General features: G+C 30.9%; 1 protein-coding gene across 2 annotated transcripts in view; it reads right to left on the reverse strand.

Moving 5' to 3' along the window:
- LOC118199406 (uncharacterized) overlaps positions 1 to 22,191 on the reverse strand; it is a 145,888-nt gene that overhangs the window by 116,073 nt on the left and 7,624 nt on the right. The window lies entirely within an intron of this gene.

A 22,191-nucleotide genomic window follows, 5' to 3' on the forward strand; every position in this document is an offset into this window, starting at 1 on the left:
TGATCAAGCAAATTATAGCGATTTTGGGTAACTTATTATATAACTCCGGCCTTACTCTGTAAAGCTGGGAGAAATTAACTGTTTTAATAAAATTAACAAACTTACATGTTTTGAAACCTGAAAGCTTTTAAGAGTTAAGTATTTAAGGTTTCTAGTGTTTCGTCATACTAGCGTTCATACGTCATACTAGCGTATAATGTACGAACGTTTAGTGTTTCGTAATGCATCTAGCGTATAAGCTCAGCTATTATTGTTGTGTCTACAACGTCTTCCAAGTTTCTTACTTTATTACCAATTTTAGTCAGCAAATTTCATGCCAACAGATAAGGAACTTTTATTGGAAGGAATACTTAGGTTAAATATTGAATATAACTAGAAAACAAGCAGCGGCTAATTGCTTTGAAAACTAGAATTTCTAATTTAAGTATTAATAGGAATGTTTGATATCTTGCAGAATTAGCATTTAAGATATTAACAAAAGTCAATCAAAATATTGGCTCAACCTGTAGAGACATTGGGATTCTTTTGGAAGCAAGAGAGATTGACAAATTAGCAACTCCTTCGCCGGGAGTCGAACCGCGGACCTCTGGAATACGCGCCACCACACCACTAAGGCATCCTAAGAAGGCGGGAGAAAAACCTTATATACTCCCCCTTTTAAAGGGCAACTGGGGTTTTGGGGGACAAAATCGCCAAATACTGGGTGTGGAGAATTATCATCCACCACCCTTTAAGTTCGGGCGCCACTGTAGAGACATTAGGATTTTTTTGGAAGCATGAGATATTGAAAAGTTAGCAACGCCTTCGCCGGGAATCGAACCGCGGACCTCTGGAATACGTGCCCCGCGTGCATACTACCACACCACGAAGGCATGCTAGGAAGGCAGGATAAATATCTTATAAACCTACCTTTTATTTTTGGCCAAGAGTGTTAAAAGGTAGCGTAGCCGGAAAACATAAACCAATGACTATTGAAATTCTGCAAGAATGTGTATTCTTAATTTACCCTTTTTCCAAGAATTCTTTGATTAATATTTAGGTTTGAGTAGCTATAGTTAAGCTATTGATAATCAACGCTCATGCTAAGTGTTGACTTCAGTGACGTCAGGAGTGCAAAGCCATAGACCTTCTAAGAGGTAGACTAACACAATGGGCGGAGGGTGCGTCACCCATACGTCCGCAAGAAGGAGTAGGGACGATCTGGTTTACTTTAGCACTGAAACCTTTGGCGTTTGTATCACATAATTACTTTTAATTATCAAATATGATATGTTGTATATGTGATGAGATTATGAAAGTCACAGTTTTTGCAAATAAGATTAAATATATCTCATGAAAGCACTTTGTACTCACTTTGCGCACTTTTTTTCCACTTGTAATTCTTGTATAAACATCTTTACTTTGGTAAAACGGGAAAAACGTTAAACACAAAATTTATCAATTTACTTTTATGTACAAATAAAATAAAATTAAATAAGATCCATAAAACATGATGCTTTGAAACAAATAAGGTAAAATTAAACAAGATCTGATAATTTTTTTTTTAATTTTATGAGCATTTTCAGGAAGTAATTTTTAAAATTATTATAAGATGACAAGATGATTATTTGTTTGATTATATGATCATTAATTATTAACATTACAAGATGACTATAAAATGATCATCTATTTTAATAGTTCATAAAATTCGGAGCATAAACTTTTGTGAGTGTTATTAAAAATAAGAAAAAAGATAAAATAAAATCTGAAAGCTCTCACATTCCATATTACGCCCAAATGGGCGTTCTTTAACGTCTTGTGTGTTACCTGCATTAAATATCATGTTCTTCGCATGTAAATCACATAAAATTCAATTCAACAATAATATCACAAAATATTTAAAAACAGTGTATCTTTAGAATTTCCAATAGACGGTCTCGCAAGCTGGAGATAAAAATTTTATTTTCCAATTAATGTTGCCATTGCTCACTTTTAACTCGTTCAGTTTGTTAATCAAAAATTCATTAAAGTTTTATAAAATATGAAATGCATAACAAAACAAATTATAAATTCGGGCGTCCAGGTGCCCATGTTCGGGTGGAGGACTACATTATTCAAAATTTCATGGCTCTAGATATCGTCGTTTTTTCACAGTGCGAGAAACATACATGCATTCATGCAGATTCTTCATTATTTAGTTTTTTTTAAAAATAATACAAGGTGATAATATTTGACGACAACAATTTGCAAAGTGAAACAACGAAAAATGCCGTTTCGAAACTAATAGCCTTTCTGGGATACCGCTCCTTTGGGCTAATAAAAAGAATTCACAGTAAATAAAAAAATCTTATGCAGAACTAGAACTAAATTTTAAAAAATAATCACTATGAAATAGTAGCACGATCAATTATTGCAGTTGAATATAATTTTCAACATTAGAGTAAATGTATGAAAATTATTAAAGTGTTTATCACTATGATGTATTATGATATATAATTGAAATAAAACTCCTTTGTATAAACTCCTTTGCTATAATATTCACCTGTAATTTTAAAAAAGCAGCAGAACAATTGAAAATTTTAAACAAAAACTTTCAAAAATTCATTTTTAGGCATTTTAGTATTTTTTTACTTAGTTACACCAATAAAAAGCATAAAAATTGTAAGAGAAAATTGTGTGTTTGAATTTTTCTGTTAGTTCAGGTTTAAAATATTACTTTCTAAGAGAAATAGTTACCAATTCCCTTATAGAACAGAAAAAGCTAAAAAATATTCAGGCCTGAAAGTGTGTAACAACTTTATAGTTATTTGGAACGTTAACGTGCTTGATAAACATGCTAAATTTTTAAAAATTAATCTCAGTTTCAAAAAAAAAAAATTCTAAAATTTCTAATCTGTGAAATAAGGCGCTACCACAAGCATTTTCTTGACAATTATACGCGCTGCAACAACCAACCATTGTTAAGTTTCCTCAAGTCTTCCCTACTCCTCTGGAAGTGGTAAAAGGAACAGCCGGGAATGCGTCAGACGAGGGAGAAAACCCATTTGCGTTATAAGACCCATGTACAAAGCTTGGACAGTACACAATGTAAAATGTGTATTGCTCAGCAATAAGTCAAATTTCGCCGCCTTTGTTACTGCGGAAAGTATTTATCTATAAAGGATGTTTCCACACGCACACTATTCGGATTGTCTCATGCTCGTAGTTGTTGTTGTTGTCCTGTCCATGAAAAAGGTTTTAACTTTAGCCAAAAGTCTGAATGACAAGCCTTGCCAGGTCTGGAGCCTGAGGACTATAAAGGATATCCTGTGGTGGTGAGCCAAAGGTAAAGGGCAGCAATCATAGCGTGGCAGCTGAAGATATGCTTTGGCGTTAATTGGGTTTGTGGGCAATTTATGCATATGGGATAAAATCTTGAGTTATACCCTGGAGATATCTTCATAACTTCAGATTGTCCTTCCCGAAGGTCTTGGCACGGCAGAAGAGATGCCTCTGTATCAATCAAGGTCCGGAATTACTGGCTTTTTAAAATGTCTTTTAAAAAGTTGCAATTGCGTTTGCATCTTCAAAGGTAACAATGAAGGGCTGGTCCAAATCTCGAACTTCTATTGCCAGGGCATCGGCACACTCATTTTCTTTGATGTCCCCGTGCTCAGGGATCCTTGCTCCTAGTGAAATACGGTAATGAATTTGTAATGGTATGGGCCACAGCATCATGAACATCTGTGGGCATATCGATTGCTCTTGACAGTCACATCTCTGTTAAGAACTTGTGATGAATCAGATTTACCCAGTTGCTCAATATTTGTATCCCGAAGGCTGTGCCACATATCAGGAGGAGAGTGCATAAGTTCACGTAGCAAAATTTGAAACGAAGTAATTTGAAGACTATGAAAGCATAGCTGAACATCTTCCACATGCTTCAAAATCCTCTGTTCCTTACGCAATTGAGCCTTTTCTGGATATTCCAGAGGAAAGAGTTACAAAACACTTTCCCCCTCCACTGTCATAAAGGGAAATAAAAATTGTTTTGCAAAAGAAATGGATGAAGTACGTTTAATAATTGAAAACACTGTCTTATCATACATTGTGTCATACATTTCTAAGAAGAACCGCTGCATTACTGGATTTCAAAAGGAGGCTTGTATCGTATTAGTAAAGTAGTACTCTCTAGATATAGGCGTTTCAGTTTTATTTCCAAAGCTTGAAGTTATCTGAAACATATTAATTTCTCAAAAATGGTAATATAAAACATTTCAATAATTAATAAAAGAGTTGTAGCTTATCTGGTATTAATTTTTGCCATTCTTATGCAATGGACAATCTTATGCGTCCGAGGATTTACAGAATATTAACTCTTTTTCGCTTCAATTTAGTGCATCTTTTCGTAGTTTTTTTTTTTTTTTTTTTTTTTTTTTTTCTAAGTATAATGGTATTAATTTTCATCATGCGTTTCTGTAACGTAATTCACTGAAGATATTTGCAGATTGGTATTTGCAATAAAAATAAAAATCAAACACCTTTTTGGGGGAGGTATTTGATTAAAGACCTGTATTATTTTCCTTTATATAATTTAGACAGCAACAAAAATTGTAAAAGAGAAATGTTCTAAATTAATGTAACATGTAAAATACTTAATTGAGAAAATGATTTGTGTCATGCAATTAGTTTGTCATAATAGATAAGAATATAACGTTTGTTATTCTAAATTAAGGGTTAAAACGAATGTGAATTACTCCGAAGGACACTCGTTGCTTTAAATAGCATAGCATGTGTAAACAAAGTATCTCTCTCAAACAAACAAACAAAATCTAACAAAACCTCTATATTCACATTCAAATAATATGAAATTCAATGACAAATTCAATAATAAAAATAGTTATTCAGCAACTATATTTGTTCTTCTTACAAATTCTTACAAAATTTTTCTGTTGCCATACTGAATGAATTTTCTTCGAAATTCTTAAAATATATCAATGGAAAGTTGAATTTTACCAAAGTCTGAACACGTTAAATATATTATAATATAAAAATACAAGTGCAATGTAAGTCATGCTTTGCTTATCGGTATTTGTTTCTACTTTCATTAGCCGAAAATACTTCTATGGACTATACGGGAAAAGTCTTTTTTTCATTCGGATAAATTAAGTGGTTCTATGATTAAAATAAAAAGTGTTTTTGAGTTAAGATTCTTACTTAAGCACATAATATATTTTACTAGTAAATACTTTAGACGCATAATATATTTAAACGTTCCGACCACGGTTATTTAAAAATACCAGGGTCCGACCAGATTCTGACCAGGGCCAGGATTCGACCAGGGTTATTTAAAAAATGCTGTATATAAATGTACTTCTTAGAATAGGATTTAAATAATTTAACCATTTTGGTTAAAGTTTTTGATATTATCTCTAACTGATGTAATTTATAATACATCTGATTTAAGTGCCTAACTGATAATTTTTACTGACATTTGCACCAGCATTGTAATTAATAAAAGATACTTTTAACGACATATGTTACATACCATGGTGTAAGGCATTGCCATATTCCCCATGCATGTCTTGTGCTGTAATTGGTTACGATGTCAAATGGACAGCTGGAAGCTATATGATTTGAATAATGGAGAGATACAATTGAGTTTCCTAGCGTGCAATGGTATAGAATAATTTTAAATTAAGCAGAAAAGCAACCTTAGGTTTTTGTTAATAAATAATAATATAATTTATTTAATAAAACTCTATCTATTTCGAAGGCAATCAGACAGACATTTTTACAAATGATTAAAATCTATACGAGTCTGAAGTTACTTTTTTACCTCGTTTTAAATATTTCTTTTCGTATTTCTCCTTTATTAGGTATCAAATAATCTTTATCGAGTCTATTAACAGTGCGTTTTTTCTATTTGAATAAAATTTTATAATGACAGGTAATTTACGCACTTATATTATTATTTACGCACGTAGGTCTGATGTACATTTAAAAAAATACACGTAAAAATACACGTGTTAAATTACTTTAAACAATAAAAATAAAATTTAATGTCGGGGAAACTTTTCCGTGGTAAAAGGAAAAGCTAAAGCTTGTGTAAACATGCTATAAACATAGCTGCAAACTAAATTATTTTTGATAGCAAACTGTTTAAATGGAGACAATTTTAAATGTATGTTACATGTAAAGAGCTGGATCTGACACCCGATTTAATGTACTATTCTGCCTTCTAGTATTATTTAAAACTATAACAGCTGGAACTAGATGTAGGACTGTATAAAGATACTAAGATCACTCTGAACCAATTATGAGTTTAACATCGTAAATCCTTGTGACAACGGGCCCACCAGCGGCCGAGACGTAACGTCGCTGAACACTGGTAGTTCGGTCCGAGGTTCGAATCCCGCGAACGGGCTGGCTGCATGGGTGTTTTTGTGGATTTCCCCATGTGTAACGTGTATACGAGCCAGTTTCCCTTAAAAAGTCCTCCACGAAGGCATCCCTTCCTTAAGGCAGACAACCCTCGAGTGCTTTGCCGTAATCTAATAAACCAAACCTTGTGACAACGAATTTTGCAGTTTTGAATTTCTTGTAAAATTCCGCCTTTCTGATAATAATTAATTACAGGGTTATTTGCAATCCCGTATTTTGTTTCTGTTCATAGGAATTTGTATTAGCATTCTTTTCCGAATAATTAGAGAAACTTGCTTCTTCTGTCGGTGAGTTTCATATCTTGACAATGAAAAGCATTAAGTGAAGAGAAGCGCCCTTGTTCAATTGTTCTTTTATGGGGGGAAGGACTCATCCAATATAATTTTATTACTCACACGAGATTATAGATTTTTGGATTTTCACACATGATATATTTAAATAGAAAGCTTAGAGTGTATTTTCCTCTTGTCATGAAGGCTTACAAGCTGCATTAAGTGCAAGTCTTATTTCTCTCTTTGCTTATATTAGTTACTTTATTATGTATATGCTAATTTTAATAACAGTTATTTTAAGTTTACACCACTTTCCTAGCTCTTCTAGCTTCAGCTTGCAATTCCTTACCAGAATGAGCTTTTAGAATCGCGTTAAATGTAAATGAGAAATAGGAAATATTTAAGTTAAAGTTCACTGACTGCGAGAGAGAGAGTTGGGATTCCTGAATAGCGCGCGTTTGCCTTTTGGCTACGTCTCTCTGTTACTACACCCGGCTGTATTACGTGCCTTTTGATAGCTTCGCTGACTAATTTAATATTACGGGCCAACTAGCTTAGAATTTGTGTTAGCTTCGGCTAAATCTCTTTAGATAGTCATTAGTTAGTTCTTATTTTTACATTTTTAGTTTAACCCCAAATGGAGGCTTGTTGTCCACCTTGTGAAAGAAGTCATCTGTGAATCTTTATTTTGAGCAATAAAGGGTAATTAAACCTTCTCGAGTTTACGCTTCTGTTCTTGGACTAAGCGATTATTCGCTTAGTAGTTCACTAGGTTCCTCAACACTTAATTAATAGATAAAATTGAGGAACCCTACAACTTAAGGCATTTATTCTTTATTTGTACACACAAAATAAAAAATTAAAACACTTCAAATTTAAAATTTTACCGATTGAAAGAACAGTCAGTTTAGTTCATGAAAACTAAAATCTTCTTTATACAAAGAAAAAACTTGAATATCAATTTATAGAATTCCGCCTAACAGATTTTAGAAATGCTTGTTTATTGCCATGCTGGTTGAACGCAAATTCAAGCAAAATTCATTTAAATATAAATTAAGAGAAGATATCTGTTGACCTAGGAGTGTAGATAGATATAAAGTGACTTTTAGCAGAACAGAGGCTCGGGTATATTTCAGAGTTCATTTAAGAGTTCATATTTCAGAGTATACTTCAGAGCTCAATGAAATTATTTTCTTCGCTATCAAATAAAGAGAGCTAAACTAATATTTCAAAATGAGTGTGATTAGCCTTTTTTGCAGAAAAATTAGAACTACTGTTGAACTTGTGTTACCTAAGTATTGATGAAGATTTTCTAAAAATCTCATTAATTTATACAATTATCACAACATAATAAATGTAGGGGTCAGCTTATTCAAAAATCAGGAAATTTAAATTAAATGGCTAACAATAATTGACTACACTGGATTTCACATGAAACTAGAATTTATAGATGTATGGGTAATCTTTTAAAGTGTTTTTAGCTTAGCTAGTAATTCACTTAGCAATTAGGATTTGAGCTCATTTTTCAATGTACAAAGGCTGGCAGAAATAACATTTGCTTACACGTACTGCAAAGTAAAATGGATGAAGTGTATATTGATGCTATCCCTGGGAAAAGTACAAAACACGCAACATCGATGAACTTAAAGACAGAATTTCGTAAGCATTCAACGGCAGTAACACCTATTTATGTCGAAATTCCTGAATTACTAGTTCATAAAATTAGGACATTCCTTTTGTTGGATGCTATGTAATTTTGGAATTTCTTATTGGTGGCAAAAATTTCTTGAAATATTGCTGTAATGTAAAAGAGAACGTTTATTTTACTTATTCTATGTTGGGCTCAAACAGTTCAGCATGCGATTCTAATTCATAATCATAGCTAATGAAATTTAATTTTTAACATTTGGCATAAGTAAAATACGCGATTTTTCAGACTGCACTTTAATGAAAGTGTTATGAATACAGTGAAATACCTCCTTTTTAACATGTAAAGAATAATAATTTGCTTCAAATGGCTTTAAATTAACGTTTTTTGCATACGATCATAAAACTTACACAGCAAAATCTTCGGGAAGATATGCCAAAGTTTCTTTCTTCAACTTCAAATTAAAAATTATTGAAGATAGTAAAAGGTATGAACATTAAGCACAATAATATTTACAAAATTTTCCTATTATAACCAATATTCATAAAAATATTAATTTCAGTTTTAACGTTACTTCGTTAAAAATGTATTTTATAGATAAATTTTAAACAATGTTCTTAAAAAGGAGCACTTTCAATACTTGAAATCCAACTAAGGACTTCTCATCTCTGGCATCGAAAGTTATCAAATACGACACTGGAAGTAGCAGCTAAGGAAAATCTCATATAAAATAAATTTTGCTTATTTCTAAAAGAAGCACTCTAGGCGTTTGCTTATTATATTCATTTTAAGGCCTCGATAAGTAACATCGTTTGGGCGATATCACGTATTTTATAGTTATACAGCAAAATGTTATGAAAAATAATCAAGTGGGAAAAAATGATTCACATAGTTTTAGTTTCTTATAAATAACTGAGGTACCAATTTCAGTAAAGTAAGAGGAGTGTTTCTTCACTGAGTATTCTTCCCGAAATTAGATTCATTGAAACTGTGCCTTTGTAACCCAGTGAATCAAAGCGAATAGAATAATTTCATAAAAGCTTGGGTTTTAAAGGTAATTTTTCAAATTCAATGCAGGGAAACATCATCACTGCCTGAAATACCTCAAATACTTTATTGAACTCTATTAAAGCCCATTACGCTATGTAAACTAAGGGAAAATATGTGTTCGCAAAGAACTTTACCAGAAAACTGGATCGTACAAAACCTTGGAATAATCTAGAAAAAATAAGTAAGTAATTTACAAACAATGTGAAAAGTACAGTGAAAGGTTTCGTCTTTTATTTACTATGGTTTCTTCATTTCATCAAGATAAATGTTAACGAAGTTTGTATTCATATGCTTACTGTGTTTTTTCTTGATTTAATTCATCCATCAAATGGATCATTCTAATAACAAATGTCAAGTAAATTAAGAAAATTAAGTAATTTACCTAAAACATGCATTACTGCAATGTAATAACAAATGTTAGCATTTTAAGTGAAGATTATTTAGTAGCCTTCAGACTAAATAGCAAACGTGTGTATTGAGTTTCTGTTCATCATTTCAGAGAAAAGTGTTAAAGTACAAGACAAATAAAATGTTCATGGTTTTAGCTTATAAATTAGAGGGTATTAAGCTGAATTCCTCGTTGACCTTGAAAAGCCCATAATAATTAGGATATTCAGGTAAGCAACCCAATTTACTTAATTAAAATAATAACAAAATTTCTACAGGTTTCTAGTCTTTAAAAAAATTCATTGGCATTCAAATTATTTATTAGGTTGTAAACTGAATACTCCTTTCTATCAACACAGCTTATTCAACATTTCAAGATCTAGCGCTTTGTCAGATATTAAGATACATGAAGTTTTGTGTGGAACCATGAAAATAAAAGTAATTTTTAAATTACATTTCCAACTAATGGAAAATAAGAATTTATCCTTTTTGTTTTTTTAATAGGCCATTTCACCTTTTTATTCTTTCAGAAAACATCATTCATTTTCTGAGTCATAAATTCTTTAAGAGCAGTTAGAAAATAAGAAGCAAAATAGCGATGCAAAATTAAAGAAGCAGATTATATATGCATTGATTTAGAAAAAACTTTTATAAAAGGAATTTTAAAAAGTTTAAAGTAAAAAAAAAGACATTTTTAAGTTAATAAGTAATTAGAAAGCTTTACTAAAATAATATCAAAAGCATATAAATTCCTGTTAAGTAAATATGTTGCAAAAGTTTAAAGTATAATAAGAATTCAAAGAGTTCGAAATATTTACTCCTGAATTTAGTATGACGGAAAAGATGAAAATAAAGCAGAAATCATAGAAGCATCGGGGAAAAGCTGAATAAATGCGCTTTACAAATGTGTGAATATTGATTATCAGTTATCTAAAAGGTGCTTGAAAAATATGAGAAAAGTAAATATGTTACAAAGATTATTGCCCTTGATAACATTACAGTGTTGTTAAATATGAATTTAAGGTACATAAAATATAAATCTGAATAAAAAATAATATTAATTTACACTACATACACGTACATAAAGTCACATAAATCATTTAAGTTACAGAAATCTCGCCAAAAGTAAGCTTAACAGCAATACATGCAACATAAACTGCTGTGGATGAAACTTTTGATAATTAATCAAAGAGCTGTGGTGATCAACATTCAGTAACAGCGCTGTTGCTCAGAATCATTGTGCGGTTAGGATAACAAAAACAGAAAACAAATCTATAAGTTTAAGTGGGATGAGGATTATTTTACTGTTATGAATATGCACGGTGTCTGAGGAAAACTGCATCAGCATCCACCGCGAGCGAGAATGCGTCTTCGCGGTTGGCATGCGGCGGGCAGCAGCCGCGTTTTCTTCGCTTTGATGAAGTATGTATAAGAAGGGGAGAGAAAGCAGGAAGTTTTTATGCCGCTTCTGGGGTCTTCAAACACGGCATTCGAGCATCCCCGTCGTTTAGGAGTTATCATGATTATTTCTAACGCCTAAGTATATTGGTATCTTCTATAAGGCCAAGTATTTTTTCCTCCTTTGATATCTATTATAGGAAGTCGGATAGAATCTATTCCGTTACAGGAAAACGCGACAAGTAGTTTTCGCAAGAAAGGTAAGTGCGTCAAACTGATACTTCCAGGAAGCATACATACTTTAATCATCAGCTCATATCACTTGTAAAGTTTTTCGAAACACACAAATATTCATGCTAAGTTAATTAGAATAAAAACATTATTTTAAGCAATAAGGGAAATGAAAGCTCGAAAAGGCATAGAAACAGAAACACACGTGTCTGTAATAATCTGTAATCTCTATTATGAATGCTTTAATCATAAGCACGTTAGCTGAACCTTGTTTTTAATAATTTTATATTTTCATTTATCATTTTAATTCACCGTATGCATAAAACATTATATATTTTTATGATAAATTGCATTTATATAATGCAGTTATAAACAAAATGCGTTTAGAAAACAGCAATCAACACGTATTTCTGCTGTAATTAGGCTAATATTTTTGCATTAACTGGCGGCTTGTAATAGAAAACAAATTATATCTGCATTAACTGGTAGTTTATAATATAAAACAAAATACGTCTGCATTAACTGGTAGTTTATAACAGAAATATATGAATATATGTGGATATAACTAAAAAAATTAATTGAAAGAGATGTAATACTTAAAAGAATGGATGGTTTAGGAATTTCTGCATATTTTCTTTCAAAAATAATTTATTTATTTTTAAAGAGTAATTTTTTTCTAGAATTTTATTTAACCTTTTGTGACATAATTTGCAATAATTATAGTATTTACAAAAAATGAGGAAAGATCAAACTTGTTGCTTATGTGCAAATAACTGGTAGAAAGCAGATACTATTATGAATAAAAATGCTATAATTCATAATTGCAATAAAATATAACGATTTTTATTTAATGGTTGCGCATTATAATGCAACAAAATCACAAAATTACTAATGTTCTATAAAACTATTATCATTAACAAATCATACCTTCTCATCGGACAGTGCAAGAAGTATAACGTTAATTTTTGAGAAAATAAACGGTTTTCATTTTATCGATATTAAAGTAAGAGGCCGAAGATGTTTTGATTGATATGTTTCCGGTGACATTAGAAATTGCCTGGCAAGAATTGATGATTTTCTTTACTAAATTCAGACTTCAAGCTTATTGTTGTCTGAGAAAGGTTTAATAAGAACTTTCATTTATTTATACACTGATGAAGAATCACAGTTTATTTTCTACTCAATTTATAATAATAACTATTTTTCAATAAGCATTTCATAATTCAGCACAAGAAATAGTTGCCAGTAGTTATTATTACAGTCGTAAAAGCAATAAAAACGACAAATGTTTTAATTCATCAATGCCAGAAATATCGCCAAAACAAGCAAAATTATTTTGAAGTTGTTAAAAAATTGTTAAAGGAAAACATTCAGTTTATAATTTTTGTGAGAAAATTAACTTAGCTTATCATACTGAAGAAACGATATTTTATTGATAACATTTATTAAACGAAATCTGGATACTGAATATATCTGAATAGTAAATGACTCCCGAATATCACTCGATTTTTTTTTTTTTGCTGTTAATAAAGCTATATTCTTATCTCTCAGTAAAGCTATCGTCCTAAGGGAAGGAAATGATTCCATAAAAGACTTCCTGAGAGAATCTTTATCTTTGAAATATTACACATTTATACATAGAAAACAAACCACGAAAACATCCATGTTGCCTCCAGTCTGTCGAACCTGTGTTAAACTGCCAGAGGACAGTGTCTCATATACTTCGGCGCTGGTAGGCAATAAAAGTTCTTGTGTTCGAAGGAAATTCAAAGTGATGATAAGTATAAACTCATTATGATATAAATTACATTTCCTTTAATAAGAAAAGTGTAATTTTAGCTTTCATTCTAGCGCATTTTTGCAAAGATTTCAATAAGAAAGTATTATTTCTCAAATCACTTAAACATCAATTTTTTTTTTTGGTAAGTTGTAGAGACATTAGGTATTTTTGGAAAGCAGAAGTGAAAAATTAGCAACGCCTTCACCGGGAATCGAACCGTGGACCTCTCAATTACGCGCTGAGCGTGCAAACCACTACACCACGAAGGCTCGCTAAGAAGGTGGGAGAAATACCTTATAAAGTTATTAATTTACTTGCCGCGATTTCTTAATTTTCCCATTTCTATTTTTGTTTGATAAATTCTGCCTTACAATTGTATACTGCAATTCTTATTTGTAATGCAAATTTTATAGAATGAAAGGAATGTATTGTGAATGAGTATCTACTTCTTTAATACTAAGGCTTTAATATTTACAGTCAGTATATTCTCGACGAAAAGACAAGTCAATGACACTGTAAGGATCATATTAATTTATCTAACAGTTAAATTTTGAGTTAAACTTCCTTTCCTATCATTTCTGAATTTCAACTTAAACTTACGCCCATAATGTAATTTTAGAATCACGTTTGAATGCAAATTGAGGAAGAGCGGTATTTAACCGCGAAGTTCTACTGTCTTAGCTAGAGAGAATCAGAGATTCTGGCTAGCACACGTCCGCCTTTATAGGCTACTCTCTCTTAAGTTATTATTACGCTCGGCCATACTTTAGGCCCTTGATAGCTTCGCAGTCAATTAGCGTTAAGGGGCCAACTCTGTTAGAAGTTTGATAGCTTCGGCTATATCTTTTTAGTTAAGATTAGTTTGGTTTAGTTCTTAGTCTCTTAAGTTCAAGCCCGAGTGTCGGCTTTATTGTACAACTCCAAGACGGAGTTCTGTTACACCTTATTGGAATAATAAAGAGTTATTTCACCCTTCTTACTTGTTGTTTTCTATCCCACGAACTCAAGCAATTATTCGCTTATCAAGTTCTTAAGATTTTTCAAGTTCAACTGTAACTTAAAAGTACACAGTACAGGATCTTACAACACTAATGTGAAATAAGAATACTTAATATAGTTAATACAGAGTTGAATTTTGGGTACTTTAATTCACTATACATGGCTTAATTATTTCATGAAACAAATGTGGGTATATCAGTTTCTCCAGGTTTCAAATGCAATAAAGTTTAAAAATTATAGCAACAGAACTATGAGAATTATTTGAGAGCTAATATTATCGGTACATGGTAGTATATTTGTCATTGTGTTTCTGGATATTTTATGAATAAAATTTTTATTTAAAATCTGATACTTTAGTTGTGCCCATAGTTACTTCAATTAACATGAGACGGAAGTTTATTGAGATCACTTATTGAAGACTCAGAATAATGAAACTCTTGCAGTTGAAATATTAATGTAGAAAACCCCCTATATCTAATAACATGTGAAGTTCCTGATGAAAGTGGTTTACCTAATAAAAGTATAATCCCTTCAAAGATCTAATAAGCTCTTAATCACTTACCGAAACGTTTTCTGTTCAGCCTCTTTGTATTTCGTTTAAAGTTTGTTTTGCTGTAACAGGTTTCTTTCTTAACATCATTCTTCCACAATGTCCAAGATGCTTTTTTGTTGTCACTTCTAAACTGCTAACTAACTGCTAACTAATAAGTTTAAGATTTTAAGTCTAAAAGTTTAAAATTAACGTTGAATACAGAATAAATAAAGGCAGCCCACTCCTAAATTCTGGGTCTAAAATATGACTAAGGATACTATATTTACAGTAGCTACATTCTGGCCACGCTAACCAGTAGTATTACTATACATTCAAATTTTCACTTTAATTTAAAGTTATTAGTTAAGAAGTTTCTAAAAATGGGAATTTTTATTCTTGTTTATAACACAGTATATTTCCCACAATGAAATGAATTTTAAGTATGTTAAATCTAAGGTAGGTACTTCTAATATTCCCAAAAAACTGTGTACACATTCTTTGCAATTTCAAATTTGAGGTAATTTTTTGAGTTTATTTTTTCTTCTTATTCATTTTGAAACTTTCAAAAATTAGAGATTTCTGGTTAGAGTCATGTTTCCTAAATCCTCGGTATTCAAAACCTGTGTTATTTAATACATGAAATATCAGTGCATTTTAAAGGTTCATTAAGAAAGAGCAAAACTTAAAATAGGTACTTGATTCTAAGATGGTATGAGAAGTAAATCGATTTGCTGTTTTAACCGTGCAAAATTATATGTATTTTACAAAAGAATGCTCAACACTAGAACCACGTATTCATATTGCATATAAAACAGAATTATTAAAGAAACTGAATTGCTTAAAAATAACTTAAAAATTTAAACAAAATTGGTTTAAAAAATTTTAACAAAATTTTGCATTTATTTTACTGCATAAACTGTTCCTTGCTTTCCGATTTATAAAATAACTATAATATAAATTTAACATCGATGATGAAGTTGAAAATTATAAATTGAGAAACCTTAACAAAATTCTGGCAACTCAATTATAAATTTCTTTTTTTTTAAATAGGAATATATTTTAACTACTAAAACGAAAATTCATTTTCCTCAGTTTTTATCCGGTCACGGTAAATTTGCAAGTTGCCTGTTTCGTTTTAATATAAGATCAAACAATTTATGTGAATGTTCAAAAAGAGTACCTCAGGATGTGGAACATTTGATTTTCTCATGCCCTACATTTCATGGCCCTAGATTATACTTACAAAACGATTTGAAAATGTTCGGAGTGACTTGGCCAGGGAACTTATGTTTTCGGGAAGTCCAGACTGTTGTTCTCTGCTTTTGTTCATTTTATTTATGTATGTAACTTTTAATGTTTAATTTAACTTACTTCTGTAAGCCCCGTGTTATACATCTGTGGCGCACTGGGAGTCTGTATGTTTTCAAATAAAAACAATTACAAATTTATAAAATTTATCTGTTCATAATAATATCAAAACCCAACGAGCCATAATAATATCTATTGTTCATCTGAAAATCAAAATAGTACTTACGTCCCATATTAGTTTATATACTCGTTAAATGAAACGGAGCTAAAAATAATCACGAGCATAATGAACTGTGATTAAGAAAAGCTAGGGTATCATAAATTAGTCTATTTTGTAATCAATGAAATTGGTAAGGAAAAAATATAGAAGATATTAGAATAAGAGATAATGAAAATTTAGTGTACATCGATACTGCATGCAGGATGTTGTACTGAAAATATTTAGTTGTTTCATACCATTATAAAATAAATATTTTCCTTTTATTCTCTGGATAAGATTATAAATAAATTAATGCCAACCATATTTTATTTTCCCACAGAAGGTTTCTACAGATATTTTAAATTTTATGTGAAAGTCCATTAGATCTACCATTTTTAAAGTCCCCCGAGGCTGAAGACTAAACCGGTCAGACCAGCAAAAGAGGCAAGCTAGTTAAACTCTAAAACTAGGCAAAATTCAAGCGTAAATTAGCTTAATGTTGGAAAAGCTCCGTACAATTAGACAGAAAATATGATGTGATTTACTTGAAAAAAGAGACCGATATCAAGTTACGTTTGAAAATGTACGCAGCTTCTGTAAAATTTAACATCCAATTAAAATTGAGTTACGCCTTGCTTTTGATTGTTGAAAATTATGCTAGCTTTTGTTTTAGTACTTAAAATAAAAAGCTCTGTTTCTTTTTTACTAATGAGAAAAAGACGGTCAAAATTTAATCTTTAAATTATATTACTTAATAATATTTATTTCTTCTCTAAATCTAGTATTTTAGTTGGACAGCTTATTAAACTTTGCCGCAGTTCTACTTTTAGAAGACCCCAAAATAGTTAGAACTTTATACATGTTTTGAAAAAAAAATATATTAGTGAAGAAAATCTATCGAACGTCATTATATTATCCCAATATTTTTTATGAGACATACTCTCATATTCTTGAGCAATGCATTATTTACAAATCAATAATTACCATTACATTTTGTTAAGCCCATTTTTAAATATTGTGATTAATATAAACAAAATATTTATTTCGATATAAAAATATCATAAACAGCATATGTATATTAAAATATTTAGGCAAATAGTCACTTGAAAAGATAATTCTACACTATTATTACCTAGGATGTAGTTAAGACGAAGAAGATAATTTTTAACGGATTAGAATCGGAGGAGGAAAAAAAATTAATTAAATTGCTCTTCCTGCTTAATTTAGCAGACACCTATGCTGCGCTTCAATCGTTTGCTCAGTCACTCTTAATGAGAGCCTTTCTATTTCCCTAAGCTTAAAGAAGAAGCTTACCTGAAAAGCACAGCGGTCATATCCAAGAGTCAAGGCACGAAGGAGCAACTTTCTGGATCGACGTTTGGACGTCGTATGAACCCAGAGACCGCTACTACTTGAGATTTATACCAAACCCTGTGCTTGATCAAATTTGGGGCCTCCGTCTGTGCGGGGGGATGGCGTAATTCGGCCGCACGCCCTAACTCGGTTAGCCCCAGCTTCAGTCCCGGTCCAATTCTAAACAAGAAAAATGATGAATATCGGACCCCAAAGAAATATGAATCGTTCTTAAGGAGGTATGGGCAAGGGGGAGGGTTAATCTCAAACGTCGTTGGATAAAAAGAGGGGAAAGGGAAAACAAAGGGAGCAAAAACTTTGGGCCGGTCGAAATCAGGTTAAGGAGATATAAATAGATGGAGGCCTCGCAATAAGATTATTCACAATCAACCTTCCGTATTAAATTATTTAATTTTGGCGGAGGAGAGCATCCGGTTGGAGAGCGGTCGCCTCCCTAACCCAGTTAAGGGGACGATGGGTGATTTTAAGTGGCGCTTTCTGAGAATAAAGCAGTCGTGGAAAGAGCCGGCTTCTGGGCAGGAACTGGTCCATAGGAGCTCGGGCCGCAAAGTTTGGGTTATGTCTTCATTCTTCGCTATTGGATTCGACTCCTGTGCTCTGCTATTGACTCCGACTGCCCACTCTTGCAAATATTAGCGGCAAGTAGTTTACCATACAACCAAGCGGCGGAAACTCCACTGTAACACAGTGTCAGTTGCGTACTATGTTTAAGGCTTCAGTTTATCAAGCTATGCTTTGGATACACTTGTCTCATATTCGTAATGTTTTTGTGAAAATATTTTATTTAGAAGCTTAAAGAAAAGCCTTCATAAAATTTACTAAGGAATGTATTATTTTAGATGAAAATTTGGTGCAGTTGTGACAAAGATATTTTAGCAGTGATGTTAACATTGGATACCTCTATGGGATGCCTCAGTGCATTAAAAAAATTGAGATAATTTTGAAAACTTGGGTTTTTCCTTGGATCTGTACGATGTAATTAATTTTCAAGCTCAGTAATCAAACATGAAATTTTATTTCTTCAACAAATTTTATTCAAATTTTATTTCTTTTACAGTTTGCGGAAAATTTTCTTTCGATTACTAAACTTCTTCCTTGAATTCATAAATAGTAGTTTAAGATCTTTATTTTTATGTATCAAGAATTTCATGCTAAAAGGCCTGGAAGCTCTTTGCTGATTATGAATTATTTTACAGTGAGCGTATCTTTCTGAAATAACTTAGGTAATGTGAATAAGTATAGTTGATTTTTTTTCCTAAATTAGTTTTTTTTCGAATAATATTACTTTCAAGAATAATTTAGTTTTTGCTGCTAATAAGATGAAAATATATCACTTTCTGAATGTGCCGATACCTAATTAAATGGAAAACGTCAGAAAATATATATTTGTATACATTGATTTAGTGGAGGTTATGATAAATCCATTTACTTGTAAATTTCCTTGTTTGTAATTTTTATTTGAAATTCCAGTTGCATATTTTGCTCATGTTCTAATAAATTTGGCTCCGATATTTCTTTTTACTTTGGTTTTTAGTGAGGTATTTTCTCTTGAAAGCGTTCTTTTTTTATTTGGCGTATTTCCTGATATTTCAGAACATTCTCTTCAATTTCTTTAAAACTTAAGTTTCTGAAGATAGTTTTAGATTCAGTGAGCATGAATCATACCCTTCCTGATCTTGCAGTACATATCTGTTGTACAAACTAAACTCTATTAAGAGTTTAAACGAAATTTATAGAAATTAAACCAATTTTCAGTTGTTAGAGTTAAAACGTAAATATCAGATTATGTTTACCATAAGAATCATTTTGCTTTTTGAAGTTTTGTCTGAATACTGTTAACTTTATTGTAAATTTTTATTGTGTTGCGATACGTGCCTTTCATAGGTTTCTTCCCTTTCTAAAGCATTTGTAGTTGGTTTCCCTTTATATGAATACTACAGATATATGTACATTTAATAGGTATTCAACGACATTCAGTAACTATATAATATTTATTTCTATTCAATAGTTCCTTTTGGGCTATTCCGATTTTGCAGTGCTCTTTAATGATACCATTCTTTTAATTATCTTGTAAGTACAAAACATAACATAAGACTTTATAGACATATATAGACATAAGAACTTCACTGAAGAATTTCAAATAAAAATTAAAAACTTATTTTAAGATAGAAACCTATTACTTATTTCTGCAAGACAATTGTTTAAGGTGATATTACTGACCCTAAACTACTATATGTTTAGCTATACTAGAATACCTTACAAATTTAAAGATGTTCCTTTCTGTAATATTCACTATCTACTTAATGGTACATGATCTTGATGTATTACGAAAGAATTGAAAAATGACTCCATAGATATCTTATCCTTTGATAGTGAGAAGTATTCGTAAATGAATTGTTTATTTTAACTACTGAATTAATATCTCCACCAAAGAGTACATCACAAAACAAAACTAACTTACAAATACATTCTGCCTAATTTTGTGATTAAAAAGTTAAAAAAATAAAATACCGAATAGTCAGTTTTCAGTTATACTACGTGCGTTGTTCAAATAGCTGTTATCATCTAAAGGTAAGTAATTTTCGTCATTTTATACTTCTGTTTATTTACGTCTAGAAAAATCACTGTATATTTAATATTTTTCCATGTAGTGGCTTAATCATTGCTTGTTAGCATGTTACAATACTTAAACCCAGTAAAACTACTCTTTCCAATAAAAACATTGTTCTGTTCTCTCAAATATCATAATGTATGTAATGAACTATTTTCATTAACCTCTGAACAATCAATCATCATTAAAAGTATCATTAAAAGTAATTTCATAAAGCTCAAATCATTCCATGTTGAATTCTATATAATAATGCAATCTATGGACAACGCTGTTATTAACTAAAGCTATAAAGAAAGAAAACATAAAATAGTTATTTGTACAGTCAAACAGTTAACTACTACAACCAAACAGGTAACTCCTTTACTACGGTCTAAAAAGGTAAGTAATAATTTTTTATTTCTTTTTCTTGCATAATACTCTTGACATTTTACAAATTGATGCTTATCTTTAATTTTTGGTTACTTTATATCCATTTTATATTAATATTTGCTAGAATGCCAACCATTTAAAAGTTTAATTTTTTATTCCGGGGGAAACTGTACTCTTTTCTTGATGGTGGGGAAGTAAAATGTTAAAAGTGGAATCCTGAAGTAGTATGAACTACATTAAGAGTCCTCGTTTGATAACTGGACAGAAAATCCCTCATGCCTAAGTTTCTTTAGATTAAAAAATCATAAATTAATTTTTAACACTTGATTGAGTATAACTGGAGATATTTGAGATGATGTTCTTTCCAAATCAAATAAAAAGGATTATTCTATTCCTTTTACAAGTAAATTTCATTATAAAACATGCATTTTTATGACGACCACTGAGTCTTTCGCTTCTCCTTGGTAGGAGCTTTATGGAAAGGTCGCTGCTACCTGGAAGCCTCTCTCTCTTTGTGTAGTTTCATTGTTTACAAATCTGACTTAATAGAATTATGAAATGTAGAATTTTTTTGTTAATATATTTCAACAACAGAATTACTGAGTTTTTTTTTTTTTTTTTTGAGTAAAGGTTTTTACAAAACGAAAAGAAGGGGAAAAGGGGGGAAATTGTTAAAACTTGGTCAGTTGTGACGAAAGTGCTTAAATAAATATCTGATACTAGGAAAGCTTTTCCCTATATATAAACTCATATTTTTCTGGATAATATTCCCACAGCTATTAATAAATTTAATAATAGCATTAATGTTATCTGTGCTAGCATGAAATTAATTCTACATGATTTTAAGAATTAAAATAAAATAGTAATTAATTTTGTTTGTCCTTGAATCTACAGAAAACTTTCCAATAATCATCTAAGCTGCAGAAGAAAATTTATTATTTTAGCTATTCTACTGCTCTGTTGTGCATGCCTTCTGATCTTAAAATAAAGCTTCGATAATGATCTACACAGTATGCTTTGTACAATTTAGATTTGATTTTTCTTTGAAGATATGTGGTAATGCCATTAAGTTTTTAGCACTGATAGCATTCAACCTTAGATTTGCTTTAGTCATTGAAAGGTATTATACTGAATAATCTTATGTAAGCTTATCTACTTCCTCTATGAAATATCTCGGTCTATTTCAGATGGTATTCTTAATAAATATTGGCAAATTAACACAACGTTTTCTTGGTGCAAATTTTTAAGAAGTCATTTACTGTTTGTTGATGGAAGAAATTATTTTGATAAATGTGTGCTTATACACATATTTAAGAGAATGCATCTTTTAATATTTTTCTTAGTTTAAGTAAAATTATGTTACTACTTTAATTTTTTTAACTAATGGTAAATCTTTGCTTATTTATTTCGGACTGAAAAATTGCATAATTTCCATTTCATTTGCAGCTTCGTTAATGTTTCACATACTTAAATTTATTTTTAAAGAAAATAGATCCAAATGTAGTGTCATATTTTTATTATCCTGGCAAAAGCATTTTTTATAATTTTTTGTACTTACATATTATTAAACATATACAAGTTAAAATATAAATTATATTTAACTATACTGTCAAACTATACAGTTAACCAAA

Source organism: Stegodyphus dumicola, chromosome X2 (assembly GCF_044657685.1).
Source record: "Stegodyphus dumicola isolate Sdum_Otavi_A_Nest chromosome X2, ASM4465768v1".
NCBI lineage: Eukaryota > Metazoa > Arthropoda > Arachnida > Araneae > Eresidae > Stegodyphus > Stegodyphus dumicola.